This window comes from Corvus cornix, chromosome 1 (assembly GCF_000738735.6).
Source record: "Corvus cornix cornix isolate S_Up_H32 chromosome 1, ASM73873v5, whole genome shotgun sequence".
Lineage (NCBI taxonomy): Eukaryota > Metazoa > Chordata > Aves > Passeriformes > Corvidae > Corvus > Corvus cornix.
In genome coordinates, this window is record NC_046332.1 from 58,384,053 (window position 1) to 58,407,297 (window position 23,245).

Sequence of the window (23,245 nt, forward strand, 5' to 3'; positions counted from 1 at the left end):
TTCATAAACTTCTCTGTTTTTGTTTTGGTTTGGTATGTTTTCACAAAAAATATGGAAACTCTACTATGTTAATTTACCTGCACACTCAATTCTCAAAATAAAAATGCAATTTCTATGCAGCAAAAACCTCATTTGTAAATGTTCTGAATGCTCCATCACTGGAAGTGTTCCAGGCCAAGTTGGATAGGACTCTGAGCAACATGATCTGGCAGGTGATGTCCCTCTCCATTGTGAGGGGGTTGGAAATAGAGGAACTTTAAGGTCCCTTTCAATGAAACCCTTTCTATGATTTCTATGACTTCCTCACAGAAAGATTTAAATTACATCTTTCTTTGCACAGTATTAAGCATTTTGTTTTCAACTATTATCCTGAAGTAATTATATGATTTAAACAATTAATTAGTAAATTGTCTCCTTATCACAGGTTTTGATTTAACCAACTCTGATTATGTATGAAATGGTGGCTGCAATATTCAGCTGCATTAAAGTGCAAACATTAATATCTATTCCAAAATTTAATCCACTTGATAATTCCCCTGTTTTCACTCAGCAATCAAACTCTTAGTCAGAGCCCATACAAAATAATCAGCATGGACTTCTGGTAGTTTCTGCCACCTTTAATACAAGAAATGGAACAAGATTCTTTTCCCAGAAGCATCAGTAGCAAGGAATTGGCATCTGTTTCACCCCTCTCTCTTGCACTAGTTGTATGATCTGGAGATTTAGGGAATCTTCAAGCAGCGTAGAAGTAGTGACTTGAAAATTAAACAATTATTTTGCCTTGTGTAGTCCTTTGACAAACATTCAGATGGCAGTTATGGATCAGCTGGCAACATTGTCTTAGATATGTTTTAAGTGCTTATTAAAATGCACTTAAAATATTAAAACAATAGTCCTGAACTATTCTTGTCTCCATTGGTTTCTCATGAAATATTCTGTCTCACCTCCAGCCCTGAGTGGTAGCTGAGAGCATTTCTGAAAGGCTCTCTTAAAGCAACTGGATGGATGGGCTCTAATATTGCCCTGCTTTATCCTGGGTCTCTTCTAATTCACACAGTTTTGCTGCTTTTGACATTCTTATGTGACACTTCTCAGTATACCTCTGTATTTCATGTCCGCAGAGAGCCTCCACCATTAGTTAATCTAATCAACTACTTTCATCAATCCTCATCTGAATTTCTTTTCATTTTCCCTTAAATTTTGGAATATTTCTTTTAAAAAACCCTAACTGTTTGAGACATGAGTTATTCCAGGACTTTTTGTTTGTTTGTTTTGCCTTTTTGTTGTTATTTTCATTCAGGACTTTCGAAAAATTATTTTCTTGCAGTAGAACTGATTTATCCTGTGGCTCAGCTTTTTATTGGAATAGGAATGACAGCATGAAATGTTCTACACCACTATTCATTTTGTTTACATTTTGGACATCTCTTCTTCTCAGTTAAACTCCTTTGTAAGCATAGAACTTGAATATGTTGAAAGCATCTTCATGAAAGCATGGGCTAGTCACCAAGGCAAAGTTCTCAGGTGTGCAAAGGCCTGTCCTTCAGGATTCTACAAAGTTCAAAAACATTTCACAAGACTTCCTCATGAGACAGATTTAGTCCTGGGTTCATATTCACCAGTTCTTAAGAATCCTGTAAGTACACCTAAATTGGTAGTGTTCTTGTCCAAACTTGATTTAACACAATCTGACTTTGAAGGCAGTTTACTCTTACTATAAATGAAAACTGGACTTTTTGTTATATTAACTGCATTAAAAGGATTGGCCTATAAAAAGGAAAGAAGAGGTTTTTAAAGAGAAAGCAGCAGAAATCTCCCCAGAAATGTTGACAAGTTGACAACTCAATAATAAAAGAAAGAAAACTTGATGGCCTACTTTTTGCATTTCAAGATAATATTTTGCACATATTTCAGTCTGAGAGGACTTAATATGATTTCATACATACTCTTGGATTTGTATCTGTATGTCTTCCTCGCTTGTAGGAGTCAGACCAGGTAATCTGTTAAATTGCAACAAGTTGAAGTTTCCTTATACACAGTAGGTTGTGTTTGGGGATACTCTGCTAAGCTCCACCAGCTTTTTGTTTCTTTTTGGTTTCTTTTTAATGAGGAACACTTATTTTTTGACATGTTTATTGTGCACCAGAAATAAGTAGGGCAAGGTTGACAGGGAATATCTATCCCCTCATGAATCAGAGGAGTACACCTGAAGGTATGCAAATCTATACACATATGAATGTATGCATGTATGTATACACACACGTGTATATATATATAGATGTGCATGCACACAGACACACACACACAATTATGTAGACATACCAGCATATATGTATCTAAATACAGGCCACTTATATATCCTTTACCTTAAAGGTTAAAATTAAATTCTGTGAAAAAAATCGTGGATTACTGCTATTTGAAGTAATTCTGCAAAGGACTGAGGTTGCATTCCCTTTATATTATATTTAATTTCATATATCTGATCCTGGAATAATTCTGCAAAATTCTTCAATCCTTACATTTTGGAAGTATAGCATTTCTGTTGTACAATAACCAAAAAACTATGATTTCAAATTGCATTCTGCTAATCCATATCCACAACCATGATGAGTCATAAGAAACAAGAATGAATGGACTCCAGAATTTTCTCTGTAGCTTGCAGAGAAAACCTACACCCTTAAAAAACAGAACTACAAAATAACCCGAAGTTTCAAAATTAGAAAAAGAGACACCTAAGAATAGGGACATGAGAATAAATGGACAATTCTTGAAAAAGGCTCTTGTGCTTGTTTATGTTAGAAAGTTTGTATTTTTCGGACAGTGCTGACTCACCAAACAACTCATCTGACAAAAAACTAGTTTTACATTCTAACCATTACACAACTAAATTATTTCTGGACAGATAGATATATTTCAGACAGCAATAATTAACCCTCACCATTGCCTTCAGGAAGAATGACTAACATTCGTGTTAGTTATAGCAGTTGAAGATACATTGAATGATTCTGAATAAATTAGTGCTGCTTTGCAGTACAGCTGTCGGACGTGCACAGGCAAGACAAGCACTAACAGCCTGTGTATTGTTACTATTCACAAGTATTCATTTTTCAGCTTTTCCATACGCATGTATTATGTGTAATGGTTCTGAAAACTCCCTTTCACAGATCTTAATGTTATTGTGCCTCATGTTATCTGAAGTGAAAGAGGAAAGAAAAAGACAAAATCAATCAGATAAGCTTCTTTGCTATTCTTCTTTAATACCTCCTTTAAATCTCCTTTTTTGCTGCGATGCTTACAAAATACCAGCTGCAGCACTGAAATTCCAGGCTGCCTATCATACTCCTCATATTCCTTCCATGTCTTTCTCTATCTCTATACCTGATGCAGATTATCCAGTTGAAAAACATATAAAAATAAGGTGACCATTCAGTTCTGTGTTTAAACCCTATCTATTTTTGGGGTCTTGATCTACAAATAAAGAAATAGCTAATAAGAGAATATATGATATAATATCAATTTAGATTTTGTGGCATGCTGAAGAAAAGAATGTGATTTCTTTAACATTATCATACAAAGCAAAGACAGCTAATCTAATGCATGCAAATAAGCCTTCTTATGGACTCCTCCTTAGGGATGTCACTGAATTTGGTCAAAATTGTTAAATAACTATTCTTTGTCTGAACCAGAAAAAGTATTATACCTGCTGTCAAATTTATATTGAACATTTTCTTCGAAGTATTTTTTATTCAAAAAATGTACAGCATGGAAAATATTGTCTCAGCATAGAAATTTTGGTCCTATGTTGTTCATATCACTGAGTAGTATTTTAGTTGCCTCTAGTGTTCTATGGAAAATGTATCAGACACTGTGTCATGAATATGAGGGAATGAATGCACAAGCTTTTTGGACCATTTTTTTGTGGAGCCAGACATCTCAGAATTTTGCAGTTTTCTGCCAAGGAACAGATATCACAGAATCATAAAGTCATAGAATATGCTGAGTTGGAAGGCACCCATCAGGATTGTCAAGTCCAACTCCTGGCCCTACACAGGACAGCCCCAGGAATCACACCATGTACCTGAGAATATTGTCCAGACACTTTTTGGACTTGAGTCCTGGCACTGGTCATGAGAGTGAGGAGATAAGTACTTGCCCTTTTTCTTCCCCTCACAAGGAAGTTGTAACTGCAACGAGGTCTCCCCTCAGTCTCCTCCAGGCTGAAGAAAACAAGTGACCTCAGCTGCTCCTCATACAGCTTCCCCTTAAGGCCCTTCACCATGCTCACTGCTCTCCATTGGACACTCTCTAACAGCTTAATGTCTTTTTTATATTGTGGCACCTAAAACTGCACACAGGGCTTGAGGTGAGGCTGCCCCAGTGCAGAGCAGAGCGGGACAATCCCCACCCTTGCCAGGCTGGTGATGCTGTGCCTGATGCTCCCCAGGATAGGGTTGGCCCTCCTGGTTGCCAGGGCACTGCCCTCATTAAACTTCACATGGTTGGTGATTGCCAAGCCCTCTAATTTGTGAACATCTCTCTGCAGGGCCTCTTTGCCCTTGAGGGCATCTGCAACTCCCAGTTTGGTGTCATTGGAAAACTTAGTATTCCTTTGGCTTTCATCTAATAGGGCATTATTTAACTTATAAGTCAGTTCTTGCAGATTTTCACTTGATAATACTTCTTTTCCTGGGCTGCCTCTTTCCTCTATAGAACACTCAATTTCACAAACCTAGGGCCTGCTTCTCTGTCTTTTACTCAGGTGTCTACTTCTTACTACAAACATAATTGGGAATATTATTTGCACAAACAACTCCACTAAAAGTGCCTGATTAAGAGACTAAAAACAAAAAAAAAGGACTTCTGTTGTACTGCGTAAAGGAGTGCATTGAACATGCTAATGATAAAACATATGACCTCCTTGTCCCTAATCTCCCTGATAATAAAATTGTATAATCTCTGTAAAATCAAGGTTTATTTCTGCAGTAATTTTTGTATAAATGGTTGCTACAAGTAAATGATCCACATGTGGAGAAATTATTAGATACTCAGTTGAGTCAAAGAGATGTTCTGTATTTTGAAGTGCTTGTAAGATTATATTAGAGAAACCTTTGGCTATTTTTCCAGTTTTCCTATTTCAAAATCAATAACTTTTTTTGATTATGAAGAAAGTGCCTTCTTTTTAATTTTTTTATGTAGTACTTCAGACAGTTGAATAGCAACCCTTTTTTAAAAAATATTTTTCTCAAGGATATTTATAGATCCTCAACTTGAATTACTGTACCAGCACAAAGATTTCTCTTAGAAGATGTGACTTGCATTCAGACATTTAAAATGTGTGACTTTATGGAAAGACTTCACAGAATTTACTCTGTGTTTCCTCAGAAACTTTCTGTCCAGTGCTTGCATGCATGTTTGGCATGAGAATTACCCTTCCACCCAGTGCACACATTTGCTGTGTGACAGGAGTGGCAAATGTAGAGAACAAAGCTGGACATGCACAGACTGTGGACTGTAGGCTCGACCTTAGCCAGGCAACACTGAACATCTCATGGATACCAATGACCAAGGCAGCAGCAGGCAAATTATATATAAACCCTCCAGGTTATGGACAGTGAATCTAAAGTAGCACATGGCAGCAGCCAGCTACAAATCCTTCTGTTCAGGACTTGGAGCCCCGAGTGTGGCATCTGGGCCCAGCAATTGCCAGCTCTACTCTCAGACAGCATCAAAGGTTGACTCATCTGCAAAAATAGGCAGAGGAAAATGTAGGCCAAGGGGTCTGTGTACAGCCTACTCCTGCCAGCTACATGATGAGGGAGTGCCAAATACATTTTAGTAGTGTTTTAGCCACAATCATATTAATGAGTCCAAGGATTTAAAAATGCATTAGTGTCAGATAAAACCTGTGCTGTATGTATTGGTTTTATTAAGAAAGTATTGGATATTACATTCTCCAAACACCATATATTTGACATAATTTTTTTCAAGACTAGCTTTTACATCAATCCTTGGCCATCTTTGTGATCAATCATGTCACTGCTTAGAATAGATGTCAGGCAAGTCAGGAGAGATGCATATCAAAAGATCAATAAAAGACTGAAGATAGAATCAAAGCACCTGTGAATATGAGAAGGAAATACATATAATTTCTCATCCCAGCCCCATTATCCTTTTCAAAAGTATAGAAACCATGCTGGCATGAAATATTTTTAAAAATACAGAAAAAACCCAAACCCTCACAAATCATACCCCAAACCAATCTGCTCCTTCTGCCCAAACCACCCAAGAAAATAATTAAAGGATGGATTTTAGAAGCATATCCCTTGAATTATGCCATATCACATACGACTGCATGAACTGGGATGACTGACTTTCATCTTTTTGCAATGTTGGCAACTGGGGGCATTTTCTAGAACAACTACAGTGGAAGATGATAGAAAAATCTTGTATTCTCAGCTACAACTTAGTGATGCCTATGTATGTGCTAATAAAACAAAAAATACAGAAGGAAATAAAAATCACTCTGTGGAATGCTGGAATAGGGAATCCCAAGCATACCTCAGACAAACGCAGACATGGTCTCTTGTAATGAGGAATTTAGTCAATGATCAAAGAACAGATTAAGATTCAAAGTATTTGGGTCAAATTCCTCTATTCCTCCTGGAGAAAAGCTGTAATATTTTTCCTGCCTCTTTCTAAAAACAGAGTAAGAATTTCCTGCCTCTTGCCATTACCCAATAAAACTTATATTTAGGTAAATTATTTCCTTAATATGGACTGGTCTATTGTACAGGAAATAAAGTCTTGACTTTATTTGTTCCTCTAGCTGTCACTGATATTTAGAGAGATAACTCAGAAATTTATCTGAATCAAGACTTCAGATTTCAGTCAAATAAAGTGGGAATGCTCTTTCTCAGACTTGAGGTTTAGGCTAGTCATCTAATCTGTGCAGAGATGAGCTGCTCTATAAGAAACTCAGCTGTTTTATACAGATGTCCCAGAACAGAATAAAACATTTTTTCAAGGCACTTTTTCACTGAATATATAAGCCTAGACTATTGACTTAGTCTATAGGTCTTCCTTCCAGAGACCCAACAAGATTTGAGATTCATTTTGTTCATATAATATTGCAAAGTATGAGGATTCTTCAGGAAGCACTGCAATACTTAAAATTTCCAGCTAGAAATAGTAAAATGGAACAAGGCCTCTGCCAAAAAGCATGTCCGAATTCAGAGTTTTGTGCTGAGCTTTGAAGCTCATATCCTCAGTAGTATTCATTCAATCAATATGAAATATAAGAGCTTTTTCCAGAAGGAAATAATTCATAAAACACGCTGTTACCAATAGCTATGCATCAATCTCTCTATATAGTATGTAGTCACCAAACAGTTTGACCTAAAAATTTCAGTTTGCCCATTGTTGATAAACTACCTAACTCAACATTAAATATTACATAAAGCTGGTCAACAAAATGATTAGAAATTCTGATGAAAAATAAACCCTTTCTAAAACAAGTTCCCTGGGTATTTATGCCAGTTGAAAGAGAATCTAATCCTGAACACTTCCTCTTATTAATCTCTTTTCTTTCTCTGCCATATTTTGTCAATGGCCAGCACACAAAGGGTTGTGGAAGAAGAGGAACATGAAGTATTAGTATGGTATGTTTCACTTAAAAATTCAAAAATTAAACCCACAAATGTCTCTAAATGCTAATGAAAAACGTTACAAATTGCTGCAGAAGTATATTGTATGGCAAGGTGTATGGAAAATTTGGACGAAAATCCAGTCTAACCAGGACTTCTGTGCTGTTCTGTTATAGCATCACAGCTCATGGTAGAGAAAGACATAAATCCAGTATCAGGGAGACCTCAGGCTCTTGAAGATGTCACTAAAACCCTCTAGACCCTATGGAAAATTCGTGTAATTTTTTTGGGTTTACTTTGTGTTTTATTCACTGACATGTGCCCAAGATACCAGTAACTGTATTATCAGCTGATAGATTTTGTTCTTGTGATACTCTGATCATTCTGAGTATCTGAATGAAATTAGTAGATCTGTTATCCAAATAGCTTCCTGCTCATTATAAACAGCAGTGCTGGTTCCTGGTGATTTTCAGATCATATGTCTCTGGGTTTAAAAATCTATCTACCTAACCCTTTTGTACAACACCACACAATTAATTCGGTACCGACTGTCAAAGGTTTTGGCATCTCCTGAAGCACTAAACATCAGATGCTACTGCACAGAGGAAGCATATAGAACTTACTTAGCTATTGACTTGAGATGCCAGTGACTGAACTCCTGGCTGCAACACTATGGCATCAGCACTCAGTCCTAAATTATGTGTTTGCTAGACAGTGCTTAAGTTTTTCATCATAAAACTGCATTTTGTCATGCACCAGAACTGCAAATCACTCATACTTTGAATCTGATTATGCTTTAAAAGTGATGACAAAGGAAGGAAGCATAGTGGTAGAGGAAATAGAAATAAAGGAAACCAGAATACAGAAACCCAGCAAAGTTAAGTATATTCCAAAGGGACTTTATAGTCATGAACAGTCACCTGTTATTGAAAAGTCAGCCATTTTTGTTTTGGAAGAATTTTGCCTTAGGTAATGGTGACATCTGGAATGATAATTATCTCCTTTGACTGAATCCACTTTATAAATTCTCACTTTCATTCAATGTCTAGTTTTCACAGATTCTTTTTACAGACCCTAAGATGTGGCTTTTGCTATCTATCTGCACAGCTGAAATATCTCACGTCTCAGCTTCTGAAACACCCTTTTTTCTTTCCCCCTTTGACAAATGCAATCTTGCTCAGCTTCTGTAAAGATCATTTTCCTGGTGTGTCATTTCAACCATTTTACCTCTCTCCACACCTTCCTTCACTAGCTACTGCTTTTCTGACACTTCAAACACAAGCTGCTTGCCTTCACCTCCAAAACCCTTCCCCACCCCACAAATGATCTTTACCTTCAGTAAAGAGTAGTTGACACCTGCTATTGATTGACACACAAAACCAGCCTCAATCAGATTTTTAATCAAGTGCCTTCCTGATTTTTCCTATTATCTTTAAGATTGGGATGCACTTCCCACAACCGTTTCCCATATTTGCTCACTTCTCTTTTTTTCAATCATGTCATTAAAATCTGCCTTACGATCATGTCCAGACAGATCTAAGGTCAGAGAAGTGCCAGAAGTACAGTTTTTTATTCCCCAGTATCTTTTTTTTTTTTCTCACTTCTGGCTGGCTGGCTGAATGCAAGTTCTTTGCCAAAGGGATTCTGTGAGGTTTATGTGTTTCTCATACATTGGCGTCCTAGTCAGCTCCTGAGATTCTTTGAAAGTACAAAAAATGAGAGCTTTTTCAATGCTTTTCTACAATTTTACATTTAGAGTGATTTGAACAATGCTTCTATATTTTCTGGAATTTTTGATCCTTGAATGTTGCTATTTTTAGCTTTGGTTTTCATCTTCCAGATGAAATATTAATCAGATTCATTTGGGCCATCTGAAGACTTCAGTTTCTCACAGTATACTGAGAACTGCCATACCTGAGCCTATCACCAACATTTACACAGAATGACCAGGTGCTTCTTAAATGTAGAAACTTAAGGATAATGATGGTACCTGAAAAAGAGATTTCCTCAGAAGTGATACCATATGTGGTATAAGTGGCCAGCTCATTCTGTCTTGCATCATTGCTCAGATAAAAATGAGGTAGTTCAGGCATTTTATGGGAAGGATGTATTGCCTATAAAATTTATTTCTCTCTTCACATGGTGAGAAAACACTCTAGGGTATACCAGAGAACAAACTTTCCCAGATCATAAGGAACAGAGCACATTGGATGCAGGCCATTAAATTAGTGCTTTCTAAGCTATCTGATCTGATGCTGCAAGCAGAACTGACTTTTGCAAGTATTACGTATGAACATGTGCTTCCCCTTCTTTCTCACTTGCTCTTACTTGCATTTTTTGACCATGACCTTAAAGCAGTTTGTAAGGAGAGATGCTACCACATTTATGAGCCCTTTTGTACAAGCATGTGTAAAGCATATGATAATGAAGAACAAAAACCCCAAAGTGCTGTGGTTAATAGTTATCCAGGGTGTTCAGATCCATAATATTTTAATTATTGTCTTTTAAGGGCCATGCTGAGGAAAATAAAATCTTTCTTTAGATAGTATGAACTAGAAGGTTGAATTGAAAAAGCCCCACCAAGAACAAAAAAACCCCAAACAACCCACAACTCCCAAACAACCCACCTAAACCACCAAAACATCTGTTTTTCATACAGTGGTCTGAAGCCACGGAATGGATACAGAGGTACCGACAGGAACTCAAACCTAGATGTGATTCTAACTCGCATAATGATTTTAAATGAATCATTGACAGTGGTATTTGAAAACTGGTGTGTACTGGTGAATATCCATATCCATAGGCTTTTATCAGCAGTTTGACTTTTTTTTTTCCCCAGAGTTACTGAGATAGGAAGGTGAACGTTGACCTTTCAACACACATAACTGAAAATTTTGGGTTGGATATGAAGTTCATTACAAGGACCGGTAGTTTTTCAAACTGCATGAACAGTTTTTGATGCCTCATGAAGTACATCTTGGTGTTCTGGACTTCTGATCTTGCAGATAAATGACCACTTATTTTGTATGCCTTCAGTGAAAAGGAATAAGGAACAAAAAGGATGTTGTGCGTACATATCTATATTTATATAAAGTCCGTGCACACATAGGAAGAGACGATTCAGAAACAAGGAAGCCTTTCTGACATCTTTAACATATTTGTAACCTGAGTTCAGCAATGATATCTGGCCTATTCATCTGGACTAGGTTGATGTAGAAGGTGAAGTAAGCATTACTTGTTGCAAACTTTTTCAAGATCAGTCTCAGATCACAGTATCCTGTGGGAAGATTAAAAAAAATATATAATTTTAACTGCAAAACACACTCACCTTATACTTAGAAGCTCTACTTCTTTCCTTTTGCCACATAAAAAAAGAGGATCTTTTTTTTAAACAAGTAGTTTATGGTACTACCGTAGAGTCAAGACAACTGTGAGAAAATGAGTTCAATTATTTTTGTTTGTGCATCTGTTTTATTCAGTCAACACCATGTTCAGAATCTTTTCTCCTGCTGGTGATGTGCATTCAGAGTAAAGACCAACTTTCACATCTTGAGTAAACTATGCCTGGAAGTCATCTCAAGTATAAATTTCTTGAGTCACTGCAAGATAGGAAGGATGACACTTCAGTATGACCATGTCAGTACTACCTAGACAACATTTACAAGGGAAAAAAAACAAGGATGAAAACAAAAGTGAGAATAGAGTGTTCAGTTTCTGGAGCTATGATTAAAACTGCACAGATTTTTGTACACCTGTGACTTGAAGAATATTACTGTACTTTGTTAATTTGTTCCTCAAGGATGAAATGCAAGCAGTTTCTGCTTTTCCTATGGCATTCCTGTTTTAGTGCATGTATAAAATGCTTGTGAAAGAAGTTAGCAAACTTTTCACTTGAAACACTCAATTTTTGGTGAGTAGCTTCCTACACTAAACACTTCTGCATTCCAACCTTGTCCTGTAGACTGAAGCTTCAGCAGAGACATTGATTCGAACCAAGATGCAAGCAGGTCCACGGACATTTATGCTGCATAGAAGAATCCGTAGAATTTTCCTTCAAAATGAACAAATAGCTGTTAGTCAGCTTTTCTATGTGCTCTTAGCTGTAGTAATTATCTGCACATACTTTGACAGAAATATTTTTCTTGTTTAGAATATAAATAATTTTCTTGGGTTTTTGTTTGTTTGTTTTATGAGAGAAAAATATCTTTCTAATATGGTAGTCAAAATATCACATTAGAGATCAGAATGCATCTGAAGCCCTAGAATATCAAGGAGGATGTTTTGAAATTCAGAGCGAGCACAAAGTGATCTTTTGACCACCTAATTAAGCATACTCAGGTTTTTAAATTTTATTTTGCTTCACGTGCAATTTGTGAGTTTGACTTTACAGCTGGGCAAGGTGGATGGTGTGTGACACAGCCTGACAATCTGTGTCAGAAAAGTAAGCATGTTTCTGAGTCAAATATATTGTTTAGACATGGTGTGGTTTTCTAGGACCAGTATAAAACCCAGAGGATACAGTAAGTTTTTGGGAACACAGTTACAACAAAGGCTGGTTGGAGTATCTTATGCAAAATTTGGAGGACGTTTTTTCCAGTCCTTTCTGATTTCCATGCATGACTGGGAAAAAAAAAAGGTTAAAAAATATCTAGAATGAGAACCATGTGATTTGGGGAAATCTGCCCTGTTTCACATGAGCTGCAATAGAGGTGTCTCCATTTCATTGCTTTTCTCTGTAGAAGACTTCATGATCAGCAGAAATATTACATGGTTCATGGTAGCTTCTGTAACTTTGTGATTATTTATATTGACATAAAATGATAGGAATTAAAACAAGCACTACTTGCATGCACACCTTGAAGTGGTACGTCCAAAATATGTCAGAAGTTACCCTGGTGATATTTCTGAATTAGGAAAGCACTTTGATGCTTAAAAAGTTTATTTTTTTTTCTTTCTTATTTTAATGGGATCCCAGTACATTTTCATGTAGTCATGCCTACAGACAGTTTAATGCTACCCTGTTTTTAAAATATTTTTTTTAATTTTTCTCCATGAAAAAGGAAACTAAATTAGGCTTAAAGGGAAAAGCATGAACAAAACCATGATCTTGACTCCAGTACATATGCATGCATCTTATTGAGGCTGCATCAAAGATCAGTGGTATAACCAATTTCATTGTAGAAATTAAGGCTGTTTTGTATTGAAATTACATATGAGCCAAAGAATTTTGTTCACTAAGCATCTATACTGCTATTTTTTGATGCCAATATCAAAGAAGGGAATGGGAAGGATGGGTTTCTCTTGAGCCCATTGTAGTAATTCTCTTCTCTTTACTAACTAGAGTTCCAATTTAATAGTCAAACGCTTGTTTAACAGCACCCATTTTCTAAAAATCTGTTAGCTAGTGTTAATTATGTCTTCTATTAGTTATGACCTGAGTCATGAAACAGCTGTTCCACCATTTCATCCGCAAACTGGCATGCACATAATTGCTTGTGTTGTCTGTTTAGTCTTTTACAATGTCATAACAGTAACTTTGCTCAGTCATGAGCATGATGAAAGACCACGTTACTTCAAACCATTTTTGAAAAACATACAAGTCAGGCTTTTGTGGTTGTGAAGGAGGAAGCTATGTGACCAATGAACACTACATCTGTGACTCTTTGCATATTATTGTGGTGAATTTTTTTGTTTATAAATAGAAAAGGTTTTGAGTATATTCTGATGAATTCTAGAGTATCAAAACTAATGTGGTGAAAAATATATCCCCTTTGCATCCACTTACTTGAAAAGGAACTGACTTGATTTGGGGTGCACAAGGAAAACATGGCTGAATCCTTAGAAGTAATTTGCTAGGATAAAAATAAGTTGCTTGTGAAACATTGGAGGAAAGAACTACGTGCAGAGAAGCCCTACATCTGAAGCTGCTTAGAATGGATACAAATTAAATTGTGTTTCCCAGGCTTGATTATCTAGAGGCAAATATCACTGCTTTAGCATTCTTCCCAAATTCATCTCCAGGGTTAACCATCCATGTTTAATCATTGCTGATAATGAGTTTTGTAAACTTGCAAAAATTCCTTAACTAGAACTCTATGAATAGGTTTATGCATAAAGCAGACTGGGAAGAATTTCCCCATTTTTTTTTTTTAAATCTAAAGAGAAGGAGATGATTGGCTTTTTTAGTCAGTACTTCAGAAAATTTCTCTGTGCAAAGAGAGAGCTTGATACGCCAAGGTGGTGGAGTGAAAGCAATACAAAAAAAATGCAAAGAGGCCATTCATCTTCCTTCAGTATCTGAACATTTCTCAATACACTGATTTCTGCTGTGCAGGTAGTCAGAGAACACATCTATCTGACTCTCTTTCTTCTTCCCTTTGAGTTTTCAAGGTATAGAAAAAATATACTTTTGAGTTTGAATCCACTTGGACCTTGTCCATTTGAAGTCTAATGGTATGTGGAAGGAATGTGTCTATTCTTTTAAAGATATCTGGGCAAAGGAACCAAAAAAAAGAACAGATACAAACCTGACTGACACATGTTAAGGGAGGTTGTAATAAGAACAAACATGGTCATTCATACTATTTGGTATGGATATCTGGTGTGTAAGGATGTTTATTTTTTTGTGAAGGATAGGGAAAGGAAAGTAGGAAAATAGGCATAGAAATAAAACCTAACCAACCAGCACTAACAAAGGCAATAGTCAGAAACAAACCTGGTCAGTCAAGATAACCGATGGGCTCCAGACAAACTTGGACTTCACAACTGATAAGGATGCAAACCTGAGTGTCTTGGGGGTTGGAATGGTTTGGTGGGATTATGTCAGTTGCTGAGGCTATGTGCAGAGGAGGGAGGAGCCAGAAGGAACAAGTGTGGGTAGACAGAAAGCAGTGTAAAAGGGGCCAGTCATGTGTAAAATTGGCTCAGTCAGTACTCTTGCCTAGCTGAGACTTGCACTTGATGAACCCAGCTGTCCTGTTTTCTCATGCCTTCTTAATGGATGATTTCCCAACTCTCTCCCTTGGTGATCTCACCCTCTATGCCATGTATATTCATGCTGCAAGCTGCAACTGCCAGCTACTGCTGAGAGCCTCATAAGTGACAGTGAAATTTTGTGCTTGCTGCTGTAGTCAGTCATGGGGGTGTTGATGAGCACCTGTATCATCCCACAACTGCTGGGTGTGTGTAAGGGATGTGCCTGTGTGAATGAGTCTCTGGGCTATGTGGTAACCTCTGCTAACTGATTGAACCTGCAAACAGGAAATTGTCAGCCTGGGTAGGAAGGACTCCTGGGCTGAGGCAACTGGAGAAGGAAGGCACTGAACACTAAGCTGGATGTGTATATATATGTGTAAAATATTATATATTTTATATAATATAATATATACATATTATATATATACACATGCAATCTTGTGATATATAAGCAGTTGATTTTTTTGAAAGTATGGAGGCACACAGATAATTCTGTGCTTGCTTTCTGAAGAACAGAAATATCATTGTTAATTTGAATGCATTGCTCTACTGAAGACCTGAAAGGACAGTCTAGCTCAGATGCTACTTACCTAAAGGAAATACTGGGAAAAAGTTAATGAAATTTTGAATCAAATGTTAAGCAACTAATTTTATATCCCTTTATTAATAATTTGTTGGGAAGGAAGAGTGACACAATGCATAGCTTTCAAAAGGATGATCATAGAAACAAAATATTTATAAATTCTTTTGATAAATCAAAATGGGCAATGTAGTAAACATAGACCCATTCTTCTCATTATTCAGAAGTCTGTTCTGACAAAGAAATTAGCTTTATTTTGTCACCTCATTTATCACACGGAAAGAATTAAAGAATTTAAAAAAAAAGAACACAGCAATACCTTGCCCTAAGCCTTTTTCAACTAACTTCAAATTGTCATTAGAATTCCTCTTTGGTGTTGTTCAGTTTAGTGATCTGTTTCTTCTTTACAGTTTCTAAACTTAATTACTACAGCTATATCGAAGATACAGAATCCTGTTGGAACAGAAGTGTTCCTTGGTGCATTTATATGTTAGCATCACACTCCCAGTGCAGTAAAGTGCCAGTTGATAGCAGCTTGTGATGGGTGTTTTCTCAAGTCAAATTATTGTCTTTTCTTGAGCTAAAGTTTTAGAGTGAGAAGGACTTTATTGTAGAATATCTAGGCTCTGTTCTTAAGCTCTTCGAGCAGAGTCCTTTGTCAAAAGAGTTGCAAAACTCTATTACCAGTGTCTCATGCTTTAGCCCGAGTTGTTAGATCTGATGCCAGTTGGATAATGTGACAAGACAGGCAAGGCTACCTTTTCTTTTGCTTAGTGAAAGACCTTGGTTTTCCTCTAACTTCCCATGACAATTGTCATTGTGAGCCGCAGCCATGTTCTCCCACTTACATCCTTATCAATGACAAAAAGAATATCCCTGACTTTAAGGAGATCTTACACTCTCCTGCCAAGGCACCCCATTATCCCTCTCCTCAACAAGGTCCTGGGCAAGGCAGTCAGCCCTCCTGTCACAGGACACGCTGCTCAGGTCTGGCTGTGGGCCCAGCTCTTGAAGCTACATGTCACAGACAAATTTCAAAGCAAATTGGTGTCTGCTTTGTACCAGGGATATGCAATCAGAATGTATTCTAGAGGATATATAGGAGGTGAGGGCTGCATTTAGTCCTTTCAGGTTGGTATTTATTCCCTCAGGGAAGTTCAAATAGTTCCTCTACAGGCAGCAACAGAGTGGACTCCCCTGTGCTCCAACAGGCTGTGAAGCCATCATCAGACAGAGTTAATTAACTTCTTGTTTGGGTTTTTTGATGTTTTTTTCTGATCGTTTTTTCTGATTTTGGCTGTTCTGATTTCCTCTTTGTCCCTCTTGACACAGCTATGTCAGCAGCTGGTGTATCAAGGAGAGGAGGTGTTGCTGCACAGGCTGGGTGGAAAGCATTTAAATGCTGGCAGCTCTGTCTTTCTGCATCTTGGGATGCTCCTCAGAGCCCTGGTCTATTTCTCTGTGCTCTTCTTATAAGGTGTTTTACCCGCTCCTGCTCCATAATCCATCATCCTACATGCATAGCCTGTAGCTGATTCATTTAAAATGTCACTGGGTAGCACGGTGACTTGTATAACAATGTGGTTGATGAATGGGAAGTTTATTCCCACAGCCTTTAGACTTGTAGGCACTTTGCATCTAGAAGGTAGAGGTCAAGTCCCATCCCTCCGTGGTTCTTCCTCCTCTACTTTCCTACTCAGGTCCTGTGGCTCTGGGAGCAGCAGATGGTGGAAGGCATGTAGGAGGGAAGGACGTACATGGTGGTGGTGTCTGGTGCCATCATAGGAGCAGGTGTCTTCCCTTCAGCCAGTCTACTCTTGGACCTTGGGAAAGACAGGATCTGGCACTATGGAGAGGGTGGATGACTCTACCCAGGTGGGTAGAGTGATGAGGAACAAGGAGGCTTGGATGTAGAGTCTCAGGTCTATCAATTACAAGACTTAGGGAATGACACACAAAAAGTGTGTGAGACAAGGACCCTCAAGGCTTGTTGTTGCCCTGAGTGCTGCTTTGCATCCAAGGAGATGCTTAGGGCCAGGCTATACCTATGAAAACACAGTTTCTGGATCTGCTTTAATGCAATTCATCCCTTGAAGAACAGTTCTGAAGTGCTTTCTGCTTTCAATCTAACTGCTTCTACCTCTTGAATTAATCCAACTCATTTGATCATTCACCTTTTTTTTTCTGCTCTTGTTATCTCCACTGATTATTCTCATCTCTCTGGGCTTCTAAAGAGCTTTCCACAATCCCAAATTGGATCTTAAGCATACGTTTCTTCTAATTCATCATGCTACTTTTTCTCCTAATCACATCCTTCTATTACTTCTTTCATTTCCTTCCATCTTTCTCATTCTTTACCTTGCCTTTCTGTTTCTACTGCTACTAACTACTTTCTCTCATTTCTCTCATCTGCTTTCTTCTCTACTGCACATAAAACTTTCTCTGCTCTTCCTGCTGTGGTTGAACCTTATTTGTTTTGATGTGCTCTTTTCCTTTCCCAAACTTTTCTCACCTTTGAGAAACTATGCTCTGTTTCAGAAATAAGTAATCCCTGCAAATTCTTCCTGCTCTTTTGTACTTCAGGAATGCCTTCTCACTCTCAAAATGTCACAAACTTATGCCATTTAGCTTGGTGTGCTGCTCTTTTTGCAGCTCCTCTTTTGTGCAGATCCTGCTCTTCCCTCATTGTGCTTTTCCTGGACTCCCATATATCTTTATTTTCATATTGTAGGGGCTGAAAATTTGTGTGGGTTTTTTTTTTCCCTCATGTATAATTAATTATGGGAATGTCATATTTTCTGCTTGCCATGAAATTGCATTTAGAATCAGTAGATGGAACAGAATTGCTTTGAATTAGCACCTCTACAGATTCATAAGAAATGTTGTGGTCTCTGTGTTGGATAAAGCCCTGAACAAAATAAGTCCAGACTTTTTTTTGTTTACAGTTGTTTATCTTTCCAGCAACTAAGATTACCTAAAGCAAGATTCTATCAACTTTGATACTTATCTACAGGGTAATATTGGGGGGCAAAAATAATATTTTTCTTAGTCTGTTAGAGACAGATATCCCATAGAGAGTAGAAGGCCCATCTGTTTATCCAGAGTGGTATTTTAGTAAAGATTTAAACAGAGTTATTTTGGTCTTTTTAAAAAAAACCTTTTAAGCTGGACCTGCCTTTCTAAGATATTGTGGCATTATATCACTATAAAATTATGTAAATCCTATGTCCCTGTAACCAAGGTGTTTTTTAGAGAAGTTGAGAATGGGAAAGGGAATTACAGGCTTCAAAATTTGTTTGGATATTGTATTTTATTCCTTATGGATGACATAAAATAAGTTCAAATTTAATTTAGTGTGTAAAAAATTTAATATTATAAAATGATTTGTTAAAACCTATGCACTGGAACATGAGCTTTTCACTACATTTATGTTTCGTGATATCCTGTGCTGTAGACTTTTATACGAATTTTGGATGATTTTTGTATATTTTATATATATTTGTGCCCACACATATAAATATGTCAGATTTCATTAGATAGATGAATATAATCATATTTACATATATGTATTTTTGTAATTTTTACTTGAATTCCTCTCATGGAGAGAACAGGATTTCAGTCATGAGCTCCTTTTTTCACTTCTTTGATGCTAGTAGAACTTTGTTTTTTTATTTGTTACTTCCATCGCCTTCTAGTTCTATCAAATAATGACATCCATTGATCATCCTGTGCATGGATTTGAAGTTTCATTTCTGTGTTTGGATCCTGAAAAAATAACTTTATTTAGAATAAACACCTTTTCATTTGTGGTTACCTCTTTTAACATTTTAATTTTTTAAAGATGAAATATTAATATTTTCAATGATTCTGTTTTTGTGGGTTTGGTTTTTTTTTTGTTTTGGTGGCATTCATACCTATATGAACAAATCTAATTACTGCCCTATATTTTCGGACTCTCTGTAACAGTAATAACTCCTGTAACCCTGAGTAATTTTTTTTAAGTTCACCATCCTTAGATGAATCCAAAGTCATTAAAAAGCTGCCAAAGCTCATCAAGTGGACAGTATCTTAACTGTCATTTCTGGGGTATTTTTCAAATTCTCATAACAACATGAAAATATTTAAGGAAAAAGAAAAAAATTACCTACATGTTTCCCAGAAGTCTTGAAGAAAAAGAAAGAGTTTCAGAAATTAAAGCTGTTCAGTTTGTCAGAGTAGTTTAAAATGGTGGTTTTATCACCTTGTCCATTGGAAATAGACTTCTGATAATAGATTTTTCTTCATTCTTTGCAAAATACATATTGATATCCAACAGCTGCATGTGGGAGCTAACCATTTGCAGGCTAGGAATAAGGGATTTTTTTAAAAAAGACAACTATGTTAATTATTCATTGGATGGATACCATACATCATGAGTTGGAGGAATACTCTGCATGTAGGGTAACTTTTCTGTCAGTTGTTGTTTAAATCAAAAATAATGTGTCACCTCTGAAGGTTCATCTCTCTCTCTATTGACTGAAGAGACAGCAAGTGTCCTAAGCATCCTAAGTTAGGTAAAATAAATCACAAACTGTGACTATCCACTTAAAGAATAAGGTATTGTTCAGTGTTGTATTCAAGATGAAGTTTAGGGCCTTACATGCATCATCTCTTGGATGCAAAACAGAAAGTAATTTATGGTCTGGGTTTTAGAGGTTTTTGTCATGTTGAAGAATACCTATACAAATTCTTAGACTTAATTCCATGGGTGCTTTCAAGTGATTAGTACTTCACCAATATGACTTAGTGCTTCATGTTCTGCCCTAAAGTTATTTAAAATATCTTAAAATTCTACTCCTTACCTTTTCAGTATAATCTATAAGTACTTTTCTTGCTGTCCCATGGTGCTCTTTATAAAAAGATCATAATACAAATTCTCGTTGGCTAAATAGATACCAATCTGAAGGGCTCAGCAATTTCGTCTAAATTCCAAAGCATTGTGCAAAGGATTTGCATAGGCTCTAGGGAAAGCCTCTTATCTTGCTCCACTATTGTCAAACTTCAAATTTGCACAATCAAAATTGTAAGCAAAGAAAAAGTAAAAGCCCCTTTGGTCTCAGTGTAAAAGCAACAAAAAACCCCCAGTACAGGAATAAAACAAATCCACTCAAAAAAAAGGAAGTGAAAAAAGTACTAAGGAAAGAGATTGAATATACATCAAAGCATAAATCTAAGGAGCTGATGGAATTAATATAGCAACAACTATCTTACAATGGCACCACATGCCACAAAGGAAATAAATCATTAACTGTTTTCATTTGTTTTGTTTTGCTTTCATCTTGTTTTCAATGAGGAAAAATTCACTGGTGGAACTTTTTCTAATCAACCTCTAACAAGACCTTTCCTCATCTTTCACCAGTTTCCTCATCTTTCACTGTACAAAGATTGACCTGTTTTACATTCTGAAACAGATACTGGACAGAAATTATTTTCAACCCTGAATGGCACTGGGCCATGTTGAAAATTATTTGGGATCAAAGCCTGACTAATTAAAGTAAAATGATTTAGAAGTTATCATGATAATCTGTGACGCCAAAAAGTGGAAACAAGTTGTAAAACAGAAGCAATAAAGAAAAATAGGACGAGTAGTGGAGACAACACTTAATCTGTGTTACTAATGCACTGCATCCCTTGTTTCCCTCTTCGTTCCTTTTACCTTTCAGGATTCAGCATATTTAGATGCTAAGGATGAGTTAGAATTACAAATAGTTTTATATCAGTTATAATTTTTGGATGCTATAGTAAGGGGTTGGGTAGATATAGTTCTTGTTTTTCCCCAAACCCCGCCCTGCCACTCTCCTGCCTCCAGTTTCTTCCACATATATCAGAAGTTCATTCAAGGAATGGAAAACAAATTTTTAATATTTTTTATTTTCTGTTCTTTTCCTTTACTTAGTGATAATATGTAAAATTGAGGGACAGATAGATATCTATTTCTGGATGGAATTTCATCCAAGAAGAGGGCTCATAGCCCTTGCACTTAGGGTTTTATGAGATAATTACACACATAGAACAACACAGCTGGAAGGCAATGAGGAGGGAAAGATTTAGAAACATTAGTATCATAAAAGGCTGACAATTCTGACTTATACTTCTTCAGACAACCAGATGTAGCATGTCTTCAAAATGTAACGAAATTCATATTTGGACAAGTTATCTGGGCCAAATGTAAAGGAGGGGTATAAGGAGAATGGGTCAAGGGAGATGTTTGTATTTGAGCTGCAGACCTGTATCTGAGATTGAAGTGGGATCCAGAAGTATATAACCAGATTAACAAACTTGGAAGATCTATTGTGATGTATACCTAGCCATAGATGACATTATGAGGAACAGGAAAAGTGAATCCTGCAGATGTGATGAGGAAATAAACACAGGTAGTTTTACAGAGTAGCAAGGCTGTGGCAGGTTGTGTGAAGGAAAATGAGAAGGCACATTTGAGCAAAGTGACCAACTAAAACTGAAGCTGCTGCCATTGACAGAATGTGCATGAAGCAGAAGTGATGGGAAAGAGAATTTGAAAGACCAGAGCAAATTAAAAGGAACTACTTAGGTAATTTTTCTTCTTGTTACTGTTGTCTTTGTTGTTTCTGCTGAGGAGGATGAGACCTAAACCACCCAAGTCAAGATTTTTGCTTCCTTTTGCATGACTGACTGGCACATTAGATATCATCAGAGTATGCTTAATCTGTGCTGAGAGCATTTGGCCTTGGTCACTTTCATTCATAAATGTAACTGGAGACAGATGTACCCCTTTTTGCATGATACCTTACTGAATACATCAGTCTCTTAGGAGGTGATTTGAGTGCCATCTTAGAGGGCAGTTGGTCTAATTTGTGACCTTCACCTGGTGTTTAGCATCTTTTCTGAAGAGGTAAGAGCAGACACCTCAAAAACCTTCAGGCTAAAAAGGGACTAGAGTTGGGCAGTGTCATTTTTTGATAAACGGTCTAACTACTAGGAAATTCTATAAATAAAAAGGGTTGCTGTTGTACTCAGGACAAAACAGAAAACCAAGATCCTCCCACCGAAATATTATTTCTATTTAAATTTTCATGCTCATTTCAGTAAGGCTTGCATTGTGTTGCTGTGTATTTTTAAACAATAACTATATCCTGCTGAAGAGATGGCTGCAGTTCAGTAATGCATGAAGGCGTTTCTGGGTATTGTATGCTGTTTGAATGATCCATAGAGCATGCTAAGAAAGCGTATTGAAATCCATTTCTATGACAAGTGGTAGACAAAAGAGTAACCTCTGTAATGCAATTAGAGTTTCTTCCAGATTAAATGTGTTCTTTGAAAGCAAACCCTGATTTTGTTGGTTTTATGCAGATTATTAGTGCCTGGTGCATTGTTTAATGATGCTTCTGATTAAATAGCAAAGGTTGCTATTTATGCATAGTTTTACTGAAAAGTAAATTTGATATTTATCAGATTGCTTTATGAGACAGTGAGGAAGGAGAGCTGATGACTTTTCAACAGTATTTATGTCTAAAAATATTACGTGCAGATGTGAAGACCACCTGTGATGAAGTCTTTTAAATGCTACTCATCCCATTTTTAGGACAGGCTCCTACCATTTCACTGACATCTCAAGCAAAATTTTGACAGGTGGCCATGTAATTAAAAAAAAAAGTGGTATTTCTGAGCCCTGATAATACAGAGTTCATGTCATTTTTTTCTCACAGATTTTCCCTTTACACAAATGGTGTAATTTTACACCTCAAAGTTTTACCTCTGGAAGTTATTTTTATTTTCTACAAGAGCACCTTCAGGCAATAACAGCAGGGGGGCAAATCCTTTATTTCATGTTGTCAAAACCAATATGCTGTAAGTTATTCACATCACTTTCTGAATTGCGAGTCAATGGCTTTCTGTTTGGAGCACAGTCAGAAAAAGCAGTTTCTGAACTGGTAGCACCAGAGTGGGTGTTAGTATGGAAAGAAAAGAAAAAAAAAAAATAGAAAAAAAGTATTAAAAGAACTCCTTTTTTTTTGCTGCTGCTGTTGAA